This window comes from Heteronotia binoei, chromosome 1 (genome assembly GCF_032191835.1).
Source record: "Heteronotia binoei isolate CCM8104 ecotype False Entrance Well chromosome 1, APGP_CSIRO_Hbin_v1, whole genome shotgun sequence".
NCBI lineage: Eukaryota > Metazoa > Chordata > Lepidosauria > Squamata > Gekkonidae > Heteronotia > Heteronotia binoei.
Window position 1 is genome coordinate 73,108,729 of NC_083223.1, and position 21,363 is coordinate 73,130,091.

Consider the following 21,363-nt stretch of genomic DNA (forward strand, 5'->3'; position numbering starts at 1 on the left):
TTGCGAAACCCTTGTCTGGGCTGCCCCCAGGGTGACTTTCGATAGTCCTGTTTTGGCTTGGAGTTGTTGTTGTTTGAAGCTCGAAAGGAACTGGAGCCGAAGCCCTTCCTTTCTGGACGTCTGAGGTACTTAGGCATAGCCTTCTTTTTATCACGTGTCTCCACGAGTATCTTGTCCAGAGCGTCTCCAAACAGCTTCTCACCTTGGAAGGGATAGGAAGACACTATTGATTTGGAATGAATGTCTGCCGGCCAGGCCCGAAGCCACAGCCCCCTTCTCGCTACTGCCGATGACGCCATTGCTCTGGCGGCGAAGGTAAGAGTATCCAAAGAAGCATCCGCAGAAAACTCAGCCGCTCTCAGAAGTCTATTGGTGCCCTCGAGGATCCTCCTATCTGTGTTGGGAAGTAGTTGGGTTAAGCGTCGAACCCAAACGATTGCTGCACGAGACACGATAGAGTTTGTAGCCGCTGCCTTAATTGCCAAGGCCGTGGCCTCATGGTTTCTTTTCAGCGCTAGGTCGATCTTTCTGTCCCAGCTGTCTCGAACCGATCCATGTCCGTCCTCCGACAAGAGTCCTTGTGACTGCAGGGCAGACACTGGCGCATCAACCAGCGGTACCTGCAGCATGTCATTTGCAAAAGAAGGCAATGCATACAATTTTTTAAGGGAACCTGGCACCTGGCGATTAGAATTGGGTTTGGCCCACTCCGCCTTCAACTGGCGTTCAAAAAACTCAGGAAAAGGAAAAACCTTATCCGTGTCACGGTACCGAGGGAAGAACTCTGTGTTCCCCTTAGGTTTGTTCTTAGGATTTGCTAGGGGACAACTAGCCTCCTGCTCTTCAGGTGATTCATAGAGGTCTAAGGCTGCCAGTACCTTGGCTAGGAGTGGTTGATACTCCTCTGCTTTAAAAAATCTTAAAGAAGGCTCTGGGTCTGCACTGCATTCTATTTCTTCATCTGAGATAAACTCGCCCTCCTCCCGGTCCTCCCTCCCAGAATCCTCAGAGTGATCCACTTCAGGTGATCCCGCTCTCCCTGCACATTCACTTGCTAGGGTCTTTTTCTGAGCTTTGCTGCGCCAGGTACAGCTTTTGGACCTCTTTGGGGAGGGAGACCTGGAGGAAGAGACAAAGCTCGCAGCATAAGGTCTTTTAAGAGTTGCAGCTCTGACTGCACTGTCTACTGTTTGCTTAATGCATTCTAAAAAATCAAATGTAAAAGAAGAAGAAGTTCCCATTGAGGTTACGTTACCCTGCCCCACCAGGGGCTGAGATGTCTGTGCGTTCTCTTGGAGGCCGTGATTGGAGTCTCCTGGCTGGAGGTTGGCCTCTGGAAGCCCTTGCTGCTCAGCAAAGGGTTGCCGCTGCCCGGGCCCGCTTCGCGCTGTTTTTCGCGCTTCAAAATGGCCGACGGGGGAAGAGAACGCAGCGCGCGCTTCTTCTGTGGCCGAGGACAACCAGCGCCGCTTTCTGCCGCTCGCCGGCGGCCCGCCCCTACAGGGCACGTTGCCGGTAGCCGCCGCAAGCCCGTGGGTCATGCCGGCTCCGGAGGATCCCCGTTCTTCAGCCCCATGCCAGGCATCGAAGTCGGGATCATCCATAAAGTCGTCCCTGGGACGGCGTTGCATCGCGCCTTTTCTTCGCGCCGCGGCTGTCCCTTAAAGGGGCCTGAGCCTGTTCAGCGCTCCCTTCCCTCAGAGTTGAGGTAAAAGGAAAATTCTTCAAGAGAGGTGAAATGAAGGTAGGAGGTAGAAGGGTTAAATATAAGAAGAAGAGGAAGGTGTTATTATTATTTTCTTTTGTAAGTTAAGAGTAAGTTAAGAGTAAGAATAGGGAAAAAGGGATAGGAGCCTATCCTGGAAACTTGCTCTCCCTGTCGAGGCAGGAAATGAACTGAGCAAGAGGGTGGTTCCCACAGCAACAGGAAGAGGAAGATTTTTGATCCTGCCTCCCTGATTGGACGGTGGGAAACACCCCAAGATGTCCTCCGCCTCTTAGGGAGAACATGGTTTTTTTTCCTTGGAAGAGGCTGCCAGCCACCTGTGTTGTCCCCAGGCTATAATTTGCCAAGACCTGAGTAGCCTGCAATCAATAACATTGTGGTGTGATTTTTTTCCAGTCCAATGTGATTGCGTCATTCTCTACCTCCCCTTCAGGCTGAACCCCAACCCAGACACAAGGTTCATAGTTTTAATTATAATCTACTAATGCTGTTCTTTGACTGAAATCTAAACTTTTGTGCAAAGAGATTTTGGCTACAAAGTCTTCAAATGCCTCTTTTAATAACAGCCCAAGGTGCAAGTTGTTTTGCTTCAAACATGCATGTACGGTTTTGAAACTGAACATCTTTTATTGTGAACCATTAGTGAGAAGCTAACCAGTTTGGGGGAAGGGATGTAGCCAGCACCTGTGCACCATCTAATCCTTTGAATCCTCTAGGGCGTGTGGTGCCCCAGGCAGGCTCCTTGCCTACTGCCCTCCCTGCCCCGCCACACCCCACCGCCACCCTCCTTCCCTCCACAGTGCTGCAACACAGCGCTGCGCTTCATTGCCCCCCATCAGAGCGTGCCATGGCACAGCTGGGCCCTACGGGCTTCAGTGTGGGCGGTGCACCATCTAATCCTTTGAAACACATGTGGGAGAAGACTTTTCCCCCCTCCTTCCTGGGGGGCAATTTATGGGAGGGCTGCGGGGCAGGGAGCCTGCCTGGGTTGCCACATGTCCTAGAGACGGCGCTGGCCACATCCCTTCTGAACAGATTTTTTTTTTAAATAAAAAATTCTGCTGGACAAATGGAAGCTGTTGGCAACACCAGCAGGATCTTTTTGTGTTGTATCCTTTCTCAAGAAAGGAAGAAATAACCACCAGCCTCCTCTACTTTGTGTAGGACACCCCCCCATAAGCCCTGTAGCCAGAAATTTTTCGATGGAGGGGTCCGGGAGCTAAAAAATTTGGTGGGGGGCCCTGGGGTTTGACTGCTGTCCCCTTCTCTCCCCTGCTGCCCCCCTCTTGTGCTGCCATTCTCTCTCTCACTCACTTGCTGCCACTCTCTCACTGTCCCCCTCTCTCTTGTGCTGTCATTCTCTCTTTCCCTCTCTGTCGCTCTTTCACTCTCTCTCGTGCTGCTGTTTTCTCTTTCTTTCTCACTGCTGCTGCTCTCTCACTATCCCGCTCTCTCTCTCACTGCTGTTCTCTCTCAGTCTTGAAGAATCCAGAAGCACAGAGCAATAGCGATGATGATGAGGGAGGGGGAGGGCAAGAAATGACCAGCATAACTTGCCAATAAAAGGGCTCAATACTGATCAAGTATTTGGGGGTGACCACAAGAGACATGCTAGACCTAAATGGCTCAAAACCGGCCTCATTATAGCCAAATTTGTACCCTCAAGTGCTGTCAGGCAGTACCTGACATCACTACATGTGACTGCTAACCTTATTACATGTGATCACTGACATCACCTAAGGAGGAGGCTCCCAAGATGTTTGGAAAAAGGATTAGTGGGCCTTGATGGCTTTACCTATTGTAAATCCTTGCTAAAACAAAGAAACATGATGGGATACTATGGGGCCAAATCACTATCGTAACACCAGAGTTAAACCCAATGGGGATGATCTCCATAGCTGGAACCAGTCTCTGCAAAACAATGCTTCTGGCTAGGGCTATATTTTGTAAGCAACTGCCTTGGTCATCTGGCAAGAGAAGTCTTTTGTCCAGGTGTGAAGTTGTGACCAGGCCCGGGGCTAGGAGTGTCCACGCCCCTAGGCCAACCCATGCTCCTCCGCCCCCCATTGGAATTTAATTTGCGCACACAATGTGCGTGCAGCAATGACATCACAATGACATCATTCACATTCACTCGTGTGTGCCTTTGCTGAAACCTAGAGCACGCTTGCTGCCCTGCCACGCCCCCCACTTTGCTGCGGCCTCCCAAGTCTCTGGAGACCTCAGCAAAGTTTGAAAGGGCAGCAACGTGCCTAGAGAATGCTCGCTGCCCTGCCACGCCCCTCACACTTTGCCACGGCCTCCCGAGCCTTAGGAGACCTTGACAAAGTTTGGAAGGGCAGTGGCGTGCCTAGAGCACGCTCGCTGCCCTGCCATGCCCCCCACACTTTGCCACAGCCTCCAGGACGGCTGCGGTGCGGACAGACAGTCACAGGGCATGGGGAGAGGGAGTGCCTCATGGCACTCCTAGGCCAAGTGGCATCCTAAGTGGCCACCTAATTGGCCTACTCCCATGCACTGGCCCTGGACATGACGGCAAACCTATTGTTTACTGTTGACTTCTCCATTTGCATCTCCATGATACGTCCGGGATACGTGATGCTCTTGCTTTGCCCTCATGGCGCTGAGCAGGACTTGGAGTTGTTTTAGGACATCACAGCAACATGGCTTCTGGGGAGATTGCTCTGTGGCACTGTCTTGACAGGGATGCTGTTACGATCTGTGAAGCTGGGCAGCTCTTTTTTGATAGAAGTGTGATCCGAAGTCCTTTGTTGCAGGAGAAGTACAACCAGTCAAATCCATAGCAGGGCCAGGCAAAGAACTTCTTATAGCCTGGCTGGATAGCTTGCTGCTTGGACTCACACCAGGTAAAATGTCCATACTAGGTTAGTTCTCAGTTCCAGTGCATTGTGTTTAACAACTGAGTGTCCATGTCCATTGAGCCAGTATCGCTTGTGCTTATACAGACATAAGCCCATAGTATAGACCTATGATAACTAAGAGTCTTGTATGTCTGACACTGGGCCAGAGTGAACACAGTCCATAAATGGTGGGAAAGGGGGTACAAGGCTAACACTGAGATTTTAATTTTTTAAAAAAAAATCTTAAAATGTGACTTAAACACAACTTGCTTAGCTTTGTCATTTGAAAATGCATCTGACATCTGTTAAATTTCAGGTAGGAAAAAGCTTCATTTTTAGTAAAACCACCTCTTTAATTGTGAGCAGTTCCAAAAATACCCTGAGTAAGGAAACTACAAATTGGTGTAGCAAGGATCAGAAGTCTGTTTCACCAATTTAACAAACGTTTTCAAACTACATGCTAGAGCTTGATTTTGCGTTTCCAAAGATGTTAGAGAGGAACAAAACGGCCTTAGGAACAACTTAAACAAAAACTAACCCTTTTGGACTTGTATGCAGTATAAAAGGCTCCAATTCAAGCATGGGTGGACACTAAATTGAAATTGTGCTGGAAGATCTGCACGATAACATTGGCCACAATCAAGAGAACTATACAATTACTTTTTTACACTCAGCTGGACTTATATTTCTCAAAAAGCAGTCCCTCCCCCATGCAACCAAATTTTAAAAGGGGGGGATGGAGGAGCTTTAAAGTACTTTGGAATATGGCAGGTGCGTTTAGAGAGCAATTCTGCTGATCTTCTTCGTGGTCTCTGTGCATCACACTGATGGGAGTAGGCGCCAGCGCCGATCTCGATCGGTAAACTTCAAAAGCTGCGGATTTCCGCGCCGACGTCCCAGTGCGCATGCCCGGCCCCCCCCCCCCGCGCATGCTCACTGGGACAGGAGCGGACATCCCGCCAGTTCTCTTCTGACCGCCGCGCTGATCAGTCGATCTTCTTGCTACGGTCGGTGAACTTATCTTTGGATAAAAAATTTTTCTTCTGTTTTCCTAGTTAGATAGTTGTAGTTCCTTAGTTTAGTTGTAGTTAGTTAGTAAGTAGCTGCGGGAGAGTGGGGTACTTTTCCCGCCCTTCGGGGCCCCCTCTCCCTATTTTTCGGTTTCCCGCCGTTTGCTTTCCCTCGCATGGAAAGACGGTGGGGGTTTTTTCGCCGCTGCTCCTCGTGTGGGAGTAAAATCGCCCCTCCGGACGGGCACGAACTGTGTTTGCTGTGCCTAGGCGAGAGACACCGTCCGGACTCCTGTCCTCATTGCGCCAAGTTTTCGCGCCAAACGAGGAAGAAAAGGGCAGCCCGACTTGCAGCGGCCCTGATGGAGCAGGCCCTTTCTCCACGTCGCCAGCAGGAGCAGGCGGAGCAGCCCTCCGGTCATTCCGACCAGTCGGCACCGAAGTCGGTCGATACCGACCAGACCCCTTCCGACGCCGATCGCCCTACAAAAAAGTCGGGCTCGGCGGTAACTCCGGAATCCTCGACGCCAGCAAAACGGCGCAAGGAGGAAAAAGGGGCATCGACTGCGAAGGGGAAGAAGGACAAGAAGCAGAGACACAAATCGGCGCCACTCTCCGCACCGGTGTCTCCCGTGGACCCCACGGCTCCGATCGTCCCTCCTCTCAAGCTCTTCGCGTCCCCGATACGTCATTCGGGCACCCCCTTGGAGTCGAGGTCGACGCAGTTGGTCATCTCGGATTCTGATTCGGACATTGAACCGGGCCAGCGGATCGGTACCGACCGCAGCCCTCTCGGCCGAAGCACCCCTCGGCAGCGAAGCCCGCAGGTCAAACCGAGTGATCGGCCTCGAGACCGTTCGGCCAGCAGGTCACGATCTCCTCTCGGCAAGGATGACGGCCGATCGCCTCGCGGAGCACCGCCCCACGTCCCGTGGGACCAGAGACAATGGCAGTACTTGTATGGGGCCTATCCGGTACAGCCACATTTTCAATGGCTGCCGCCGCGACAACCCGAATGGGACCAAGCTTCCGAAACATCTTATCGGTCCCGAACGTCGTTTCGTACAGTGAAGGCGGCCCCGTCGGCGTCGAAATCCCCAGAACTACGCACGAAGGAGCACGACGTCGCCCCACCGGTGAAGCCACGGTCAACCCCGACAGCCCCAGCATCTCCGAAACCGAGGCAGCCGTCGGACCTCTCGGACTCCCCGGACGATTCCCCCAGGTCACCGGGAGGCTCGTCTCCTGACGGAGAACCGTCGTCGCCGGATGAATCATCGCCACCGGGAAAGACTTCAGATGAGCAACCAATCTCGCCGTCGGAAGACCTCAAGTCCTACGGCGACTTAGTCAAGAGAATGGCTCAAACCCTCTCGCTCCCGACGGTCCAGCCACAACCAGTCGTTACCGATACGGTGTTCGACATTGTGCAACAGGACACTTCCACTGCTGTGGCATTACCTCTGACCAACGTTATGTTGCAGACTGCCAAGTCCTCATGGGACAAGCCAGCGTCCACGCCTGTGTCCTCCCGCAGGCTGGACCATATGTATAGGATTCAGGAGGCATCAGCAGAGTTCCTGTATGTGCACCCGAGACCGAACTCTGTGGTAGTGTCTTCTTCGTCGAAGGCGAAGAAGACTCACTCCACGCCCCCCGATAGGGAGGGTAGGAAGCTGGATGCAATAGGAAGGAGACTGTATACCTCAGGCTCCTTGGGAGTCAAAATAGCAAACTATGCGGCCTGTATGGGCAGATATCAATATGCTCTATGGGACCAAGTCTCCACCATTCTTGGCTCTATCCCGGAGCAGGCTAAGACCTCATTGCGGAAGCTGCAAAAGGAGGGCATGGCCCTCGCAAAACAACAGCTGAACTCAGCGAAACACTCGGGGGACACGTGTTCCAAGACATTGACCACGGCCATCTCCCTCCGCAGACATTCTTGGCTCCGTTCCACGGCACTGCAGCACGACACGCAGGCCTACGTGGAGGACTTACCGTTTGATGGTTCGGGATTGTTTAGCTCAAACACAGACTCGGTTCTACAGGAGCTAGACAAAAGTATAAAGACGTCCCGGAACCTGGGGGTCACAAGTCCCCGCACCCCAGCTAAGAGGCAGTGGCCAAAGACGTGGCACAAGAAGCCATACTCAAAGTCGCCGGAGCGGCAATGGCGCCCCAAGCAACCAGCTTTTCCGCGGCCCCAGTCCAGCAGAAGTCCAAGTACTCGCCACCCTCTACTCAGGCTCCCAGGCAGAAGGGCTCCAAACAAAAGCAGGGCCTTTGACTGCCTCCCACTCTCGAATGGCCCTGTGGACTTGCACAATATCCGGTTGGCACGTTTCTTCCCGGCCTGGACCCGCATCACGTCAGATCGATGGGTGCTGTCAATTATCCGGCAGGGCTACGGGATAGAGTTTTCCAGCCCCCCACCCACCCCGACCTTCGTTTACACTCCTCCTTCGCAGACCCTCCGGGAAGAGGTATCCTCCCTCCTCGACAAGGCCGCGATCGAAAGGGTCCCCACGCACCAGCTCCGGCGTGGCTTCTACTCCCGATACTTTGCAGTCCCGAAGCGGGATGGGGGTCTTCGGCCAATTATGGACCTACGAGCCTTGAACGTGTTTGTGAGATACGACAAGTTCAGGATGACGACCCTCCAGCATATCCTCCCGTTGCTGGGACAAGGGGACTGGATGGCCACGCTCGACCTAAAGGATGCATATTTCCACATATCAATTCATCCCTTCCACAGACAGTTTCTCCGCTTCACGGTGGGAGAAGAGCACTTCCAATACAGGGCTCTTCCCTTTGGACTATGCACGGCCCCGCGAGTGTTCACCAAGGCTATGGTGGTGATTGCCGCCCACCTGAGACAGCAGGGGATAACACTCTTCCCGTACATCGACGACTGGCTCCTGGTGGCGGAGTCCAGGGAGTCGTTGTTGCGACACATAGAACTCACCCTTGCCCTGGTGGAGGAGCTGGGACTTCAGATAAATCTGAAGAAGTCTCATCTCCAGCCTGCACAGCGCGTACAGTTCATAGGGGCGATACTAGATACGCGGGAGTGCAAGGCATTTCTGCCTTCAGACCGCGCGGACGCCATTGTGCGGGAGGTAGAGGCGTTCCGGCGGAATCCGGTAGTCTCAGCACGGAAAGTCCAGAGACTTTTAGGGCTTATGGCAGCCACCACGGCGGTGCTTCCTTTCGCGAGGCTGAGGATGCGGACTCTGCAGCTCTGGTTCTTGCGGAGTTTCAAATGCAACCTGGAACCGTACTCCCGCCTCCTGACGGTGCCGCCGGACGTTCTGGAGTCCCTGCAGTGGTGGGGTCAGAAACAGTGCTTGGTGGAGGGGGCCCCCTTCCACAAGCCAGTACCAGTGTTGACAATCACGACGGACGCCTCCCTGTGGGGCTGGGGTGCCCACATGGGGGGAATATGCGTGGGGGACAGGTGGCCGAGTCGTTACAGTCAGCAGCACATCAACCTGCTGGAGCTCCTAGCCATCTTCAATGCCGTCTTCTCCTTCCAGAACCTTCTGAAGGGAAAAGCAGTAGCGGTGATGACCGACAACACCACGGCGGTGGCGTACGTCAACAGGCAGGGGGGGACAGTATCCCGAAACCTCTGCCACCTGGCCATCTCACTGTGGGAGCTGTGCAGATCGTTGGGGGTTTCCCTGCAAGCAGCCCACCTGCCAGGGGTGAAGAATGTGCAGGCAGATTTCCTCAGTCGCGGAGGAGCCCTGTCTCACGAGTGGGAACTGAACTCAGAGTTTCTGGATCCGGTCTTCCTCGGCTGGGGAACACCGGAGCTGGATGTGTTTGCTACAAGGTACAATGCGAAGTGCACCCTGTTCTGTTGCAGGGGGGGAGTGGACCCCCTGGCTCTTGGGGACGGTCTCCTGATCCCCTGGACTCATCATACGGTGTACCTGTTTCCACCCATCCCGCTGCTGACCAAGGTCGTGCACAAGCTTCTGCGGGAGCGCCCGCGGGGGATTCTGGTGACGCCATGGTGGCCGCGGCAGCACTGGTTCCCCCTGGTCCTGCGACTGGCCAAGGGGAGGAATCACCGCTTCCCCCAGGCCCCGGACCTTCTCCTCTCCTATCAGGGCAGGATCCTCCATCACGATGTGCCGCATCTCAGGCTGACGGCATGGCGCCTTTGATCTCCGACAGGGCACAGTTTGTCATGCTGAACTCGAGGAAATCGTCCACGAGGAAGTCATACGCTACTAAGTGGGCGGAGTTCGCGGCCAGTCGCTCTGTATCCCCCGCTAGCGCGGGGCTGCCCGTGATTCTTGACTTCCTGATTGCACTGCTGGACAAGGGCCTCGCCCAATCGTCCGTGCGGGTCTACCTGGCGGCTATTTCGGCACAGCATGAGCGTATGGAGGGCAGGTCGGTCTTCACGCACCCGGACGCAAAGCGGTTCCTCAAGGGCGTGGCGAGACTGTACCCGGCAATCAGGAGCCCTGCCCCAGCCTGGGACTTGCCCATGGTCCTGAGGGCCCTAACGGGGAAACCCTTTGAGCCTATGGCCTCCTGCTCTCCTCACTTGTTGGCCTGGAAAACGGCTTTCTTGGTGGCCATCACTTCGGCGAGAAGGGTGGGGGAGCTGGCGGCGCTGCGCTGTGACGCCCCTTACCTGAACTTCTCAGCGGATGGGGTGATGCTCCGCCCCGATATTAAGTTTCTACCAAAGGTGGTATCGTCGTTCCACCTGAATTCAGAGATTTTTCTGCCGGTGTATTTCCCGTCGCCGACTAACGACACAGAACGGCGCCTTCACGCCCTGGATGTTAAGCGGGCGCTGTCTTTCTATCTCCACCGCACAAGTCAGTCGCGGAAAGACCCTAGACTGTTCGTGTCGTACGCTGGACCCTCCACGGGTCTGCGGATCTCCTCGCAATGTTTGTCCAAATGGATCACGGGAACAATCCGCTTGTGCTACCTGATCCACAAGAGGCCACTGCCCGGCCCTCTGCGGGCTCATTCCACGCGAGCGATGGCAACCTCGGCCGCCTTCATGAAGGGAGTGCCACTGCAGGACATCTGTAAGGCTGCCACTTGGGCATCAGCTCACACCTTCGTGTCCCACTACGCGTTGGACCTGGGGCGGAGACGAGCTTCCTCCGTGGGCCATGCTGTTTTGCAGTCCGTTTCCTCGTGATGGACCGTCGCACCCGCCTCCAGGTAGGCTTGAGCTTGCTAGTCTCCCATCAGTGTGATGCACAGAGACCACGAAGAAGATAAACAGGTTTCCTACCTGTAACTGATGATCTTCCAGTGGTCATCTGTGCAGTCACACTACCCGCCCGACCTTCCCCGCTGCTGACGGTCCCTCCTGAGGGGCTGACATGGCGGTCAGAAGGAACTGGCGGGATGTCCGCTCCTGTCCCAGTGAGCATGCGCGGGGGGGGGGGGCCGGGCATGCACACTGGGACGTCGGCGCGGAAATCCGCAGCTTTTGAAGTTTACCGATCGAGATCGGCGCTGGCGCCTACTCCCATCAGTGTGACTGCACAGATGACCACTCGAAGATCATCAGTTACAGGTAGGAAACCTGTTTTTCCATGTGGGGAAAAAAACTAAAGCTTCACAGGGTGTGCAAAAGCACTCAGGCATTCATAAAATATCTCAAAAGACAAAAGCTATTATTTCACTATGGGTTTATGCTGCTACACAGAAGATTTCAAAAATCCAGCGCAAAAAGCAAAACAATGCAGTTGATTCAATAGAAGTAATTGTTTTTTTAAACGATTGTATGTTAACAATCATTTCTAGGATTTATATGTAATGATCATGCTTATTAAACATATCAACTGTACAGTGAGAATCTCTTTTTGGAAATGAAACAAGGTGATAGCATAGAACTTGAGAAAACAAAAAACATCCTCCAAGGTTTGAGGGTTTTTTTTTTAAAAACCCTGTTCACTGTACAAGGTTATCATCCATCTCTCAATCAAATCTCAATCATCCTGTGCAGAGCAAATGCAGCATAAATGCTGCTTCTCCCCAACTTGCCCCTCCTGCTGCACTCTTTTGCTTCCTCTGACATTATGTCCCCATGGATAATGAACCCTCCAAGAACATGCTGTTTACTTCATTTACAACCTGATAGCCTTTCTCTCAGAAACAAGGTGAATTATAAAATATAAGAACAGTACAAGCAGACAGCATCAGATATCCTGTGAACAATGCCACAGGACTAGAATTACAAAATTATAAGAAAATGCAGATTTTTTAAAAAAAGAAAGAAAGAAACATGAAATACCATAACTAATGCAGAAAATGGATAACAAAAGCGTGTTTGATAGGTGCCATAAAGCTGCTTCCAATTTATGGTAACCCTATGAATTAATGACCTCCAAAATGTCCTATCATTAATGGTCTTCCTCAGGTCTTGAAATCTGAAAGCCATGACTTTCTTTATTCTGTCCATCCATTACATTTTGGGTCTTCCACTTTTCCTAATGCCATGCCACACCTCTTGGACAGCCTGGGAAGCACAGTTGGAGGGGAGGGGAGAGAAGATCTTCCCTGTGCTTCTGCAGACTGGCTTCAGAAGCATGAGGAAAGCCCAACCAGCCGTGATCTGTGCACAGCAGGGAGATTTTTCCTGGCTGCACACAGACCCCTGGCTGAGTGGGGAGGGGGGATGCTGGGGGTTCAGGAGCTGCACTCTTGTACACTTCTGCTGATTTTGATCTCTGCCTAGCTCCAGTGACTCCTTTCTTCTTGTATAACCAAGGCAGAAGACAACAAAACCACGAATTACATACAATAAACAGTGCAATGTTTTACAATCTTATTCCTTTTATAATAGCATCCTCTTGAGCCCCAATCAGGGTCAGGGTCAAGGCCAAGGGCTGCAGTGAGAGAGAAGAACCAGTAAAAATAATCTTATCCCTCTGCCATGAGCAGAAATGACTACTTAAGTAGAAAGGGCACCTAAGGCCCAAGTTTATGCTTCCAAATTTATTCTCAACAACTAGAAGATAACCCACTAAGGCTGAATAGGACTGAAAGAAATAAGGGAAGTAGAATGCCAACTTCTGTACAGATGATGCAACAGTCAGTTCAAAGGTGCTAAGGTAGAGAAAGATAGTAGGTAGTCAGGGAGAAAAACATTGCAGTAATAGCATAGAGCCCCAAATTTGGGGGAGCATTGGACATTCTAATGTCAAATCTATTTTTGATAGGACCTGGACACCTACGGGTCTTCCACCAACCTATACTTTTGTCACTCCCTCTTACTCATCAATAGTTCCAACTTCCAAGTTTAATACCATCATCAGCATATGGAGTAACATTCAAGAAAATGTAATTTTCATGCTCCCCATAATCCCACACAACATTCAGGTAAAAAAAGAAAAGACAGAAACTTCATTTTCCATTCTCCCCACTGTACCTACAAAGTACTGCATGGGACAGTGTCAAGAACTAAAATGTTCTGACTTTAAAATTGATTAATTTTAAATATTCAAGGATCATATAACCTATTTATGCCACATTCAGGGCTGTCTTGCCCACTAGGCAAACTAGGCAGTTGCCTAGGGCGCTGAAAGGAGGCTGCACTGAGTTGGGCTCCCCCCTGCCACCTGGTGCCCACGATAACCACCTAGTTTGCCTGCCTGCCTCTGTTCAGAAAAACAAGCCCTACTGAATATGAGAGGACCTATTCCTATGTTAAAATAGAAGTTCACACTAATAGCCTAATCTACTCAAGGGAGAATATACTAAAAAGACTCTATGCACACGCCAGCTGGATGTAAGTAGCACATGTGGAAGTCTATCCTGCATCTATGGATCCCTCACAAATTTAGCAGCTTGGCTGCAAATGCATAGCCTTTTCAAGATAATTTAATTTATACCCATTGTCTTTGTAAGCCAAAATGCCCTCAAAACGAGGTTGGGGAATTGTCAGGTGGGCACCTGGCTTAGTCAGGATCTTTTACCTGTGTATAAAGGATTCCACGTCCAGAAATTAATGCTAAAAATATTAGGGACTCTAATTAAGTAAAACAATTAAAATTTATTAAGAAAAATATAGGCTTCCATACAAGATAAAATACTCATAAAATCACACATATAGTCCTAAGAAGAATAGATAGAGAGATAGGGGAACACGATAGACAAACAGGGTGATATTTACCGATCGTAGTCTTCAAGGAAGGCTCCACTGGCAACGAGTGAGGAAGTGGGAGAGGGGACCCGAAACTTGGCCTTAGAATCGAGGATGGATCTAGGCAGCGGAAATTGGGATACTGCTAGAAGCATACCTGTAGGTAGCTAGTCCACAGGTTATAAGGACTACCTTGAGTCCTTAGGGGATGGGAGGTACGAGGGAGGAGGAAGGTGGTCAGCTGATGCATGACTTCACAGAAAGGGGAGGCTTCGCAGTGACCATAAGGGCTGGACTACTACGATAGCCAATAGGAAGTTCATTGGTGTCACCTAATTAGGTGCCCATTCCTGACCAATGGACTTGCTTGGATCCTGGATACCTGAGTGAACTTTCAGGATGAAATGGACCAGGGTGAGGCTCCAAAATGACAGTTAGGGAGAAGAATAGGAGAGATTACTGGGTGGGGAGATACTTAAGATTATCAAACTTATCTAAAAGGGTGGCAATAGAGAGTCAAATCATTGCCTAGGTAACCCCCAGTTTACACAAAGGAACTTGGCTCTGGCTGAAGATTGCCTTCCTCTTCTTCTGTCTTCTCCTTGGCACCAGTCTTTGTCTTGAGTTCCGTTAAACAAAGACAGTGGCGGTTGGACAATTAGCCACTCCTGGGGTGGGTAGATTGCTTGCAGGCACAGGTGACATCTGGCAAGTACATGAGCCATCCGCTTCGCTGGAATGAAGTCAGGCCTGGTAGGAAGATGGCTGCGTGTGGTGTTAGCCCTCCGCAGTTGATTCTATGGTCAGCACTTCAAAACCGTTCGCCTGGATAGCTCCTGGCGGCGCAGTCTCTTCTGCTTCATGGCCGGGATGGATGCCATACAGAAAGATGGGAAGCCATCCTTTCTCCGGGTGGGCACTCTTGTACCGGTCTTGAGTGCCTTTGTAGTGTTATGGCTGCTAGTACTGAATAAGTCCCTTTCGCCCTTGGATAGGTTTACCCACACTCTCTGGCCAGATGTGTGTGAGTCACTTCTCCAGGTGCTCTGGCAACCAAGTTGGTGATTACAATGTTCTGTAAGGGGGTTTTCCCTCACATCTTCTCATGGCAGGGTGTGGTGAATAGTTAGATTCAGTACTTGTTTGCTCACCAAACATCTTATCAGAGAGAGATTAACATTTTTGAGAGAGCTCTGCAGATATAGTTTTAGTGGCTCTATGAAAACTCCTTCAACTTAAAAGGAGAGCCAGTTTGGTGTAGTGATTAAGTGTGCAGACTCTTATCTGGGAGAACTGGGTTTGATTCCCCCACTCCTCCACTTGCACCTGATAGCATGGCCTTGGGTCAGCCATAGCTCTGGCAGAGGTTGTCCTTGAAAGGGCAGCTGCTGTGAGAGCCTTCTCCAGCCCCACCCACCTCATAGGGTGTCTGTTGTGGGGGAGAAAGGTAAAGGAGATTGTGAACCGCTCTGAGACTCTTCGGAGTGGAGGGCGGGATATAAATCCAATATCTTAAAAGATTTAGCGTACATCTGTGTTTAGCCTGCAATGTGTAGTGATAAATTAGCTACTATTTCAGAAGAATAAAATCTGTTTTGTTACATCATAGATTCCATCTAATGAAAATGTGGCCATCATCAATTTTATCTTGTCACATTGCATTGATTATCATTTTCAGGATAATGCTGATAAGCGTCCTGATTCCCTGAAAGAGAGAGATGGAATAGCACTGGGAGAAATAGTCCCAAGTGGCAGTAAATAATAAGTTTTGGGAGAGAATAATCCTAGAATAATGACTGAATTGAATTGTCATCCCCTGACATGTGTCTAGAATTGTGACGTAACCAATAATGGCAAGGAAGTGATGCCATAACAGTCAAGGGATTTCAAAATCTCCATGATGAAATCATAGAGATTTTTGTAATTTTTATACAGTAATGACAGCACCTGTTTTAAAAAAATAAGTGATACCAGAACATTCTTAGAATTTCATTATTTAAAATAATTTTACCATAGTTTTTGAAATTCAATTCTAGACTTGTAACTTGCTGTACACTGTGCTGCCCTTAAGGCTGATTCAGAAGTTACAGTTTGTGCAGAATGCAGTGGCAAGGGTTCTTATGGGGACATTGCACACATACACTGCACACAACAGCACACATACAACCTGTACTTCACCAGCTGCACTGGCTCTGAGTCGGGTCATGTTTAAAGTTCTGGTCTTGACCTTTAAGACCCTAAATGATCAAGGACCAGCATATCTATGGGCCTGCATCTTCTGGTATGCCCCCCAGAGAACACCGCACTCAAGCAATCAACTTCTATTGGAAGTCCCTGACCCAAAAAACACCTAGTTGTCCAAAACCCAAGCCAGGGCCTTTCTGGCCCTGACTCCAACTTGATGGAACTCTCTGCCTATTACCATCAGGGCTCTGCAGGATCTGTTACAATTACATTAGAACAGCATGAAAAGATAGCACATTGACACTTTCATGGCATTGATAGCATAACAACATGCTTGGAACCGTCTGTGGTTGGGTTCCAACACATAGTACTAGAAAAAGGACATGTTAGAGCAATTGAATTTTTATAAGAGCAGTGGAATAAATATTGTTAAACACTAGATCAGTATAAATAGATAGGGTATTTATTGTATATAATAACTATTACATGATTTATCCAATCCAGTGTGAGCACAGTCTGAAAAAGGTAAAGGTAGTCCCCTGTACAGGCACTGAGTTGTTACCTACCTATGGAGTGACATCGAATCATGATGTTTTCTTGGCAGACTTTTTTAGAGTGCAATCTACTGGTAAGCAAAACCACCAGACTTTTGAAAACTGATATTTTAGAACAGATTTTTAGTTAGTGAGCTTTTTTTCATTATTGCTAGACTTCATGTTTTCTTTTATGGTATTTTAATAGTATTTTTATTTTGCATGCTTTATCTTAAACAATCAAGGACGCTCGAGGAACATACAGGAGCAGGCATCCCATTTCTCCCACCTTTGATCCCTCCCCTCTCCCCCCACCTCTTCTCTTACTTTCTCTCTCTTTATTCTCTGCCTGCCATGCCAGCCCCTCCCCCCATTCCACCACTCGTGATCACAGTGATGATTCCTCTTCCTCCTCCCACCATAGCACTGCTGCTGGAGAGGCTGATATAGTCCCTACAACCATGCCTGAGCATAGAAAAATGTAATTGGTAGAATCACAGGTTTAAAACTTAACTGTGATGTTAAAGATAGGAAAAAATATCTTAATGGTTTCAAGTTTGTGGTTCAGGCTTTGTTCATCTCAATTTCTCCTTCTTCTCCATCTGGCTTATACAGACGTGTGCTTGTCTTTGTCTCCTTCAGTGTCCCCATGAAGTCACTAGCATGTTTCCATGTGTCTCAAGCACAACTGCTCTCTAAAGCATGTTTGTGCCTTTCCCTTGACTCAGGCCTTAAGTGCTTCATGCGCTCCATAGTGAGATTTGGATAATTGGTACTAGGTGTAAATGATCCTCTGCCCTTCCTGGCATAAACTTAACATACTGCAATGGAAATTACTTACCAAGCTGCTTACTGTTTTTAAACGATTGATTTAAATTTTAACCTGGTTAATGGTATTGTTGTAATGTTTTTATGAAGTAGTTTATTGTTCTATGAGTTGATGTGGGCTGCCCTGAGCTCACCTGCAGGGTAGGATGAGGTAAAAATCCCAAAATAAATAAATATCTCTTAAAATAGCGTCCTCTCCAGAATTGCTGCATCTCACCTCAATGTGAGCTTCTACCCACAAGGCTTCCAACCCATCCCACAGCAAATTTACTAGGGCATAAAGGCAAATGACAAGAACCATCTGATAACTTTTGAAGTTCACTGCTTTTGTGTTCGCTCTTGGTTTGCCCTCATTAGTATACTAATGTCTCTCTAACCACCAGACTCTGCAACTTGGAATCTAGACTGGGGCGAGGGACTGGTTCTTTGTTTTGACCAGACTACTTGTTAGGGTAGTTAACCTCTCAATGTAAATAAAACTGGAAAATTCTTACACAGATATCTGCTTAGCTTATGGTTGCCCATAAGCTAAGCAGTCTTCTAAATTGGACTGTTTTACATCACAAAATAAGCCATTATGGCTCCCATATGATACCATTGTCTTCTCCCTGCCCCTTACCAATATACAATGAGGACTGATCTATGTGTTTGTTTAAAAATATAATACCAAATAGAAATTTTGACAAGAGGAGACTTTGAACTTTCAGTGTAATTTTTATGCTATTTTCCTTTCTTTGTATTTTTGCCTCTTTATTACAAATGTCGGAAAAAGACAGAAAGGTCCTGTAATTGCTGAATTACAGATACGTACAACTAGAGAGAGGGCTCCAGTACTGTCCAAAGTGGGGGTTTTTTGCGCAAAAAGGGTATCTTTTTGCACCATTTTTTAAAGAAAACCTTTCATTATAAATCTTTATCTGATTTTTGAATGAAAGTCTCCCTGCAAGTGGGCATAATTTGTAAAGTACATGTTGTTAGCCAACCTCTATCTGTAATCTAATTCCTCTTGACTGATTACCGCTTTCGAGCCTTGGTGCAACCATAGACCTGAGTTTATAGAATTGGATCATGCAGTTGTACAAAGTAAAAGATGTTTAAGCAACATGACCCTCCCCCACCCCCTGTGTACTCTAAAACTCCTCTGTTGAGTTGCAAGACACATGTGGACTAAATGCTACATAATATTGGCAACTACAGTAATAGAAATGGAATCACATTATTTTATTCAGAACTTTTTTTTTTTAGAAAAAGAGGTGCCGGAACTCTCAAGAGGGAGGAACACACGGGTGTCTCTCATGAACTTAAACATTTTTTGAGAATTTTGTTTCCACAAAGATGTTCTGGAACTCCAATGCACTACATTCCCTTAGGAAAAAAAAAGCCCTGCCCCTATTCTTAAATAAACCTAAAAAGTTTCAAGCTGAATGGAGAAGATCTTGATGCTTGAACTCCTAGCATTCGGTCAACTGTAGGATCCAACCCATATTTCTAGTCATAATTGTACATGTAACTTTTAGCTTGTGAAGTATTTCAGTTATCTCATTTACCTTCCCCACAGGCATATGAAGTTAGATCATGATTCCATTATTTAGAGTTGGGAAATTTAGACTGGAATCAATGCTTACCCTTGGCCAACATCTAGCCAAGTATGTTAAACTGTTAATTTCATTATGGGACCACTTTGCAGCAAATAGCTGTGGGTGTCTTTTGTCTGTATTTCAAATATAGTAATTCTGCAGATAATGGTACTGAGGCTTGCTGAATCTGGGTGCACATGGTATTTTCTGTCCTATTATGTTAAGAATATTAAATGGGGGGTGCAGCAACCCCAAAAATTAATTATTCAAAATGGCAGGCTATTACTAATAGCTTTGCTAATGTAACTGTTAATAACACAAGCAGAACTGTGTCTGTTTCTCAGCATCAAGCTAGGAATGACAGTGCATCTTGCATAACCATGTTACTGATATGATTATGATAATTTGTAGCAAACATCCAAAGAATGAAGCTGCATTCCTAGAAACCATAAACTGCCTATAAACAATGTGATTCTGAGGCATGTTCTAGTTGTATAACTTTTTGTATTACTATTCATGCTAATTTTCTCTACATTTTTTTAAAAAAATCCACAATGGAAGAAGTGGGGAAAAGACAAAGCAGGATTCATTCACAAGATATCCTTACATATAGTACAGCTTTGAAAAATGTTCTTATTATGTCTTTGTCCACGAATGACATATAAAACACCTCCTATGAGGCAGTGCAATAACAGAGCAACAGCAATGTATAGTGGTCAGCATATTAGTGGGCAAACCCTGACCCCATGATTGGCTAAAATAATTATGGCCATTAAAGTTACTTCCAGATTGCATGGAGCTCCTTCTCCTCTGCTATATTTTCCCATATTCTCCCCTCCCACATAGTTTAAGGTGCCAATATGTAGTTGGTGCGACATATAAAGAGAGGATTTTGAATTCCCATTTCCATGCCCCACAACATTTTGTTTGGAGAAAACTCTACTCTTCTCCACTTCTGTCCCTCCCCCAATTGATTTTGCTCCTCAGTGAAATGTATGTATATATGTGTAAACCATTTTCAATACCCTATAAAATGTTAAAAGTAACTATGAATGAGAATCCTGGTTACAATTAATAATAATAATAATAAAATTTTATTTATATTCCGCCCTCCCCGCCGAAGTGGGCTCAGGGCGGCTAACAACATTTTCATATAGTTATACAAAGTTTAAAATCACATTAGCTTTAAAACATTCCAATTAACCAAATACAATACAGATTTCCAGGTGCTAATTCCATTTATAAAATGATAGTAGCAAAAGTCGCCCAACAACAATCTCTCAGCCAGCAAAGGCCATCCTGAAAAGGGTGGTCTTGCAGGTCCTGCAGAACTGGTCAAGGCACTGCAGGGCTCGTACTTCTTCCGGGAGCTGGTTCCATAGGTGTGGAGCTGCGATGGAGAAGGCCCGTGTATGGGTATTTTGAAGTTTGGCCTTCTTTGGTCCAGGGATAGTCAGCTGGTTCTTCCCTGCTGACCTCAGTGCTCTCTGGGATTCATATGGGGAGAGACGGTCCCTCAGGTAGGCAGGTCCTCAGCCATATAGGGCTTTAAAGGTAATAACCAGCACTTAGTAACCAACCCGGTAAGTAACTGGTAACCAGTGCAGTTCGCGTAGCCCTGGCTGTATGTGCTCCCATTTCGGGAGCCCCAATATCAGCCTAGCCACCACTTTCTGCACCAGCTGCAACCTCCGGGTTCGGCACAGAGGCAGCCCCATGTAGAGGGCATTACAGTAATCCAATCTTGAGGTGACCGTTGCATGGATCACTGTTGCTAGGTCTCAGCGCTCCAGGAAGGGAGCCAACTGCCTTGCCCGCTTCAGATGGAAAAACGCCGACTTGGCAGTGGCTGCTATCTGGGCCTCCATTGATAATGAAGGCTCCAGTAGGACTCCCAAGCTCTTGATCCGGTGCGCCACTTTCAGAGGCACACCGTAAAAAACCAGGAGAGGTATTTCCCTCCCTAGGGCGCTGCGACCCATGCAAAGGACCTCTTGTCTTCGTCAGGTTCAGCTTCAGCTCACTCAGCCTAAGCCAAGTTGCCATGGCCTGCAATGCCAGGTCCAAATTCCCTGGAATGCAGTCAGGCCGGCCATCCATTAGCAGATAGAGCTGGGTGTCATCTGCATATTGGTGACACCCAAGCCCATACCTCCGGGCAATCTGGGCAAGGGGGCGGATATAGATGTTAAATAGCATCGGGGAGAGAACTGCTCCCTGCGGCACCCCACAATCTAGTGTGTACCTCTGGGACAGCTCACCCCCGATTGCCACCCTTTGTCCCCGACCCTTGAGGAAGGAGGAAAGCCATTGTAGGGCTAGCCCCCCAACCCCTATGTCGGTGAGGTGGCGGGTCAGTAGCCAATGGTCGACCGTATCGAATGCGGCTGACAGATCTAATAACATCAGCAGCGCCATGCCGCCTCAGTCCAGATGCCGCTGGAGGTCATCTACCAAGGCGACCAGCACTGTCTCCGTCCCATGACCTGGGCGAAAGCCGGACTGGC

The 21,363-nt window shown here is 48.6% G+C and overlaps 1 protein-coding gene and 1 pseudogene across 2 annotated transcripts in view; both read left to right on the forward strand.

Annotated features, from left to right (window-relative positions):
* Nucleotides 1-21,363, forward strand: part of KCNQ5 (potassium voltage-gated channel subfamily Q member 5) — a 514,814-nt gene that overhangs the window by 41,459 nt on the left and 451,992 nt on the right. The gene's annotated exons all lie outside the window — the stretch shown is intronic.
* The window catches only part of LOC132584970 (vacuolar protein sorting-associated protein 41 homolog), a 72,041-nt pseudogene continuing 61,456 nt past the window's right edge, over nucleotides 10,779-21,363 (forward strand).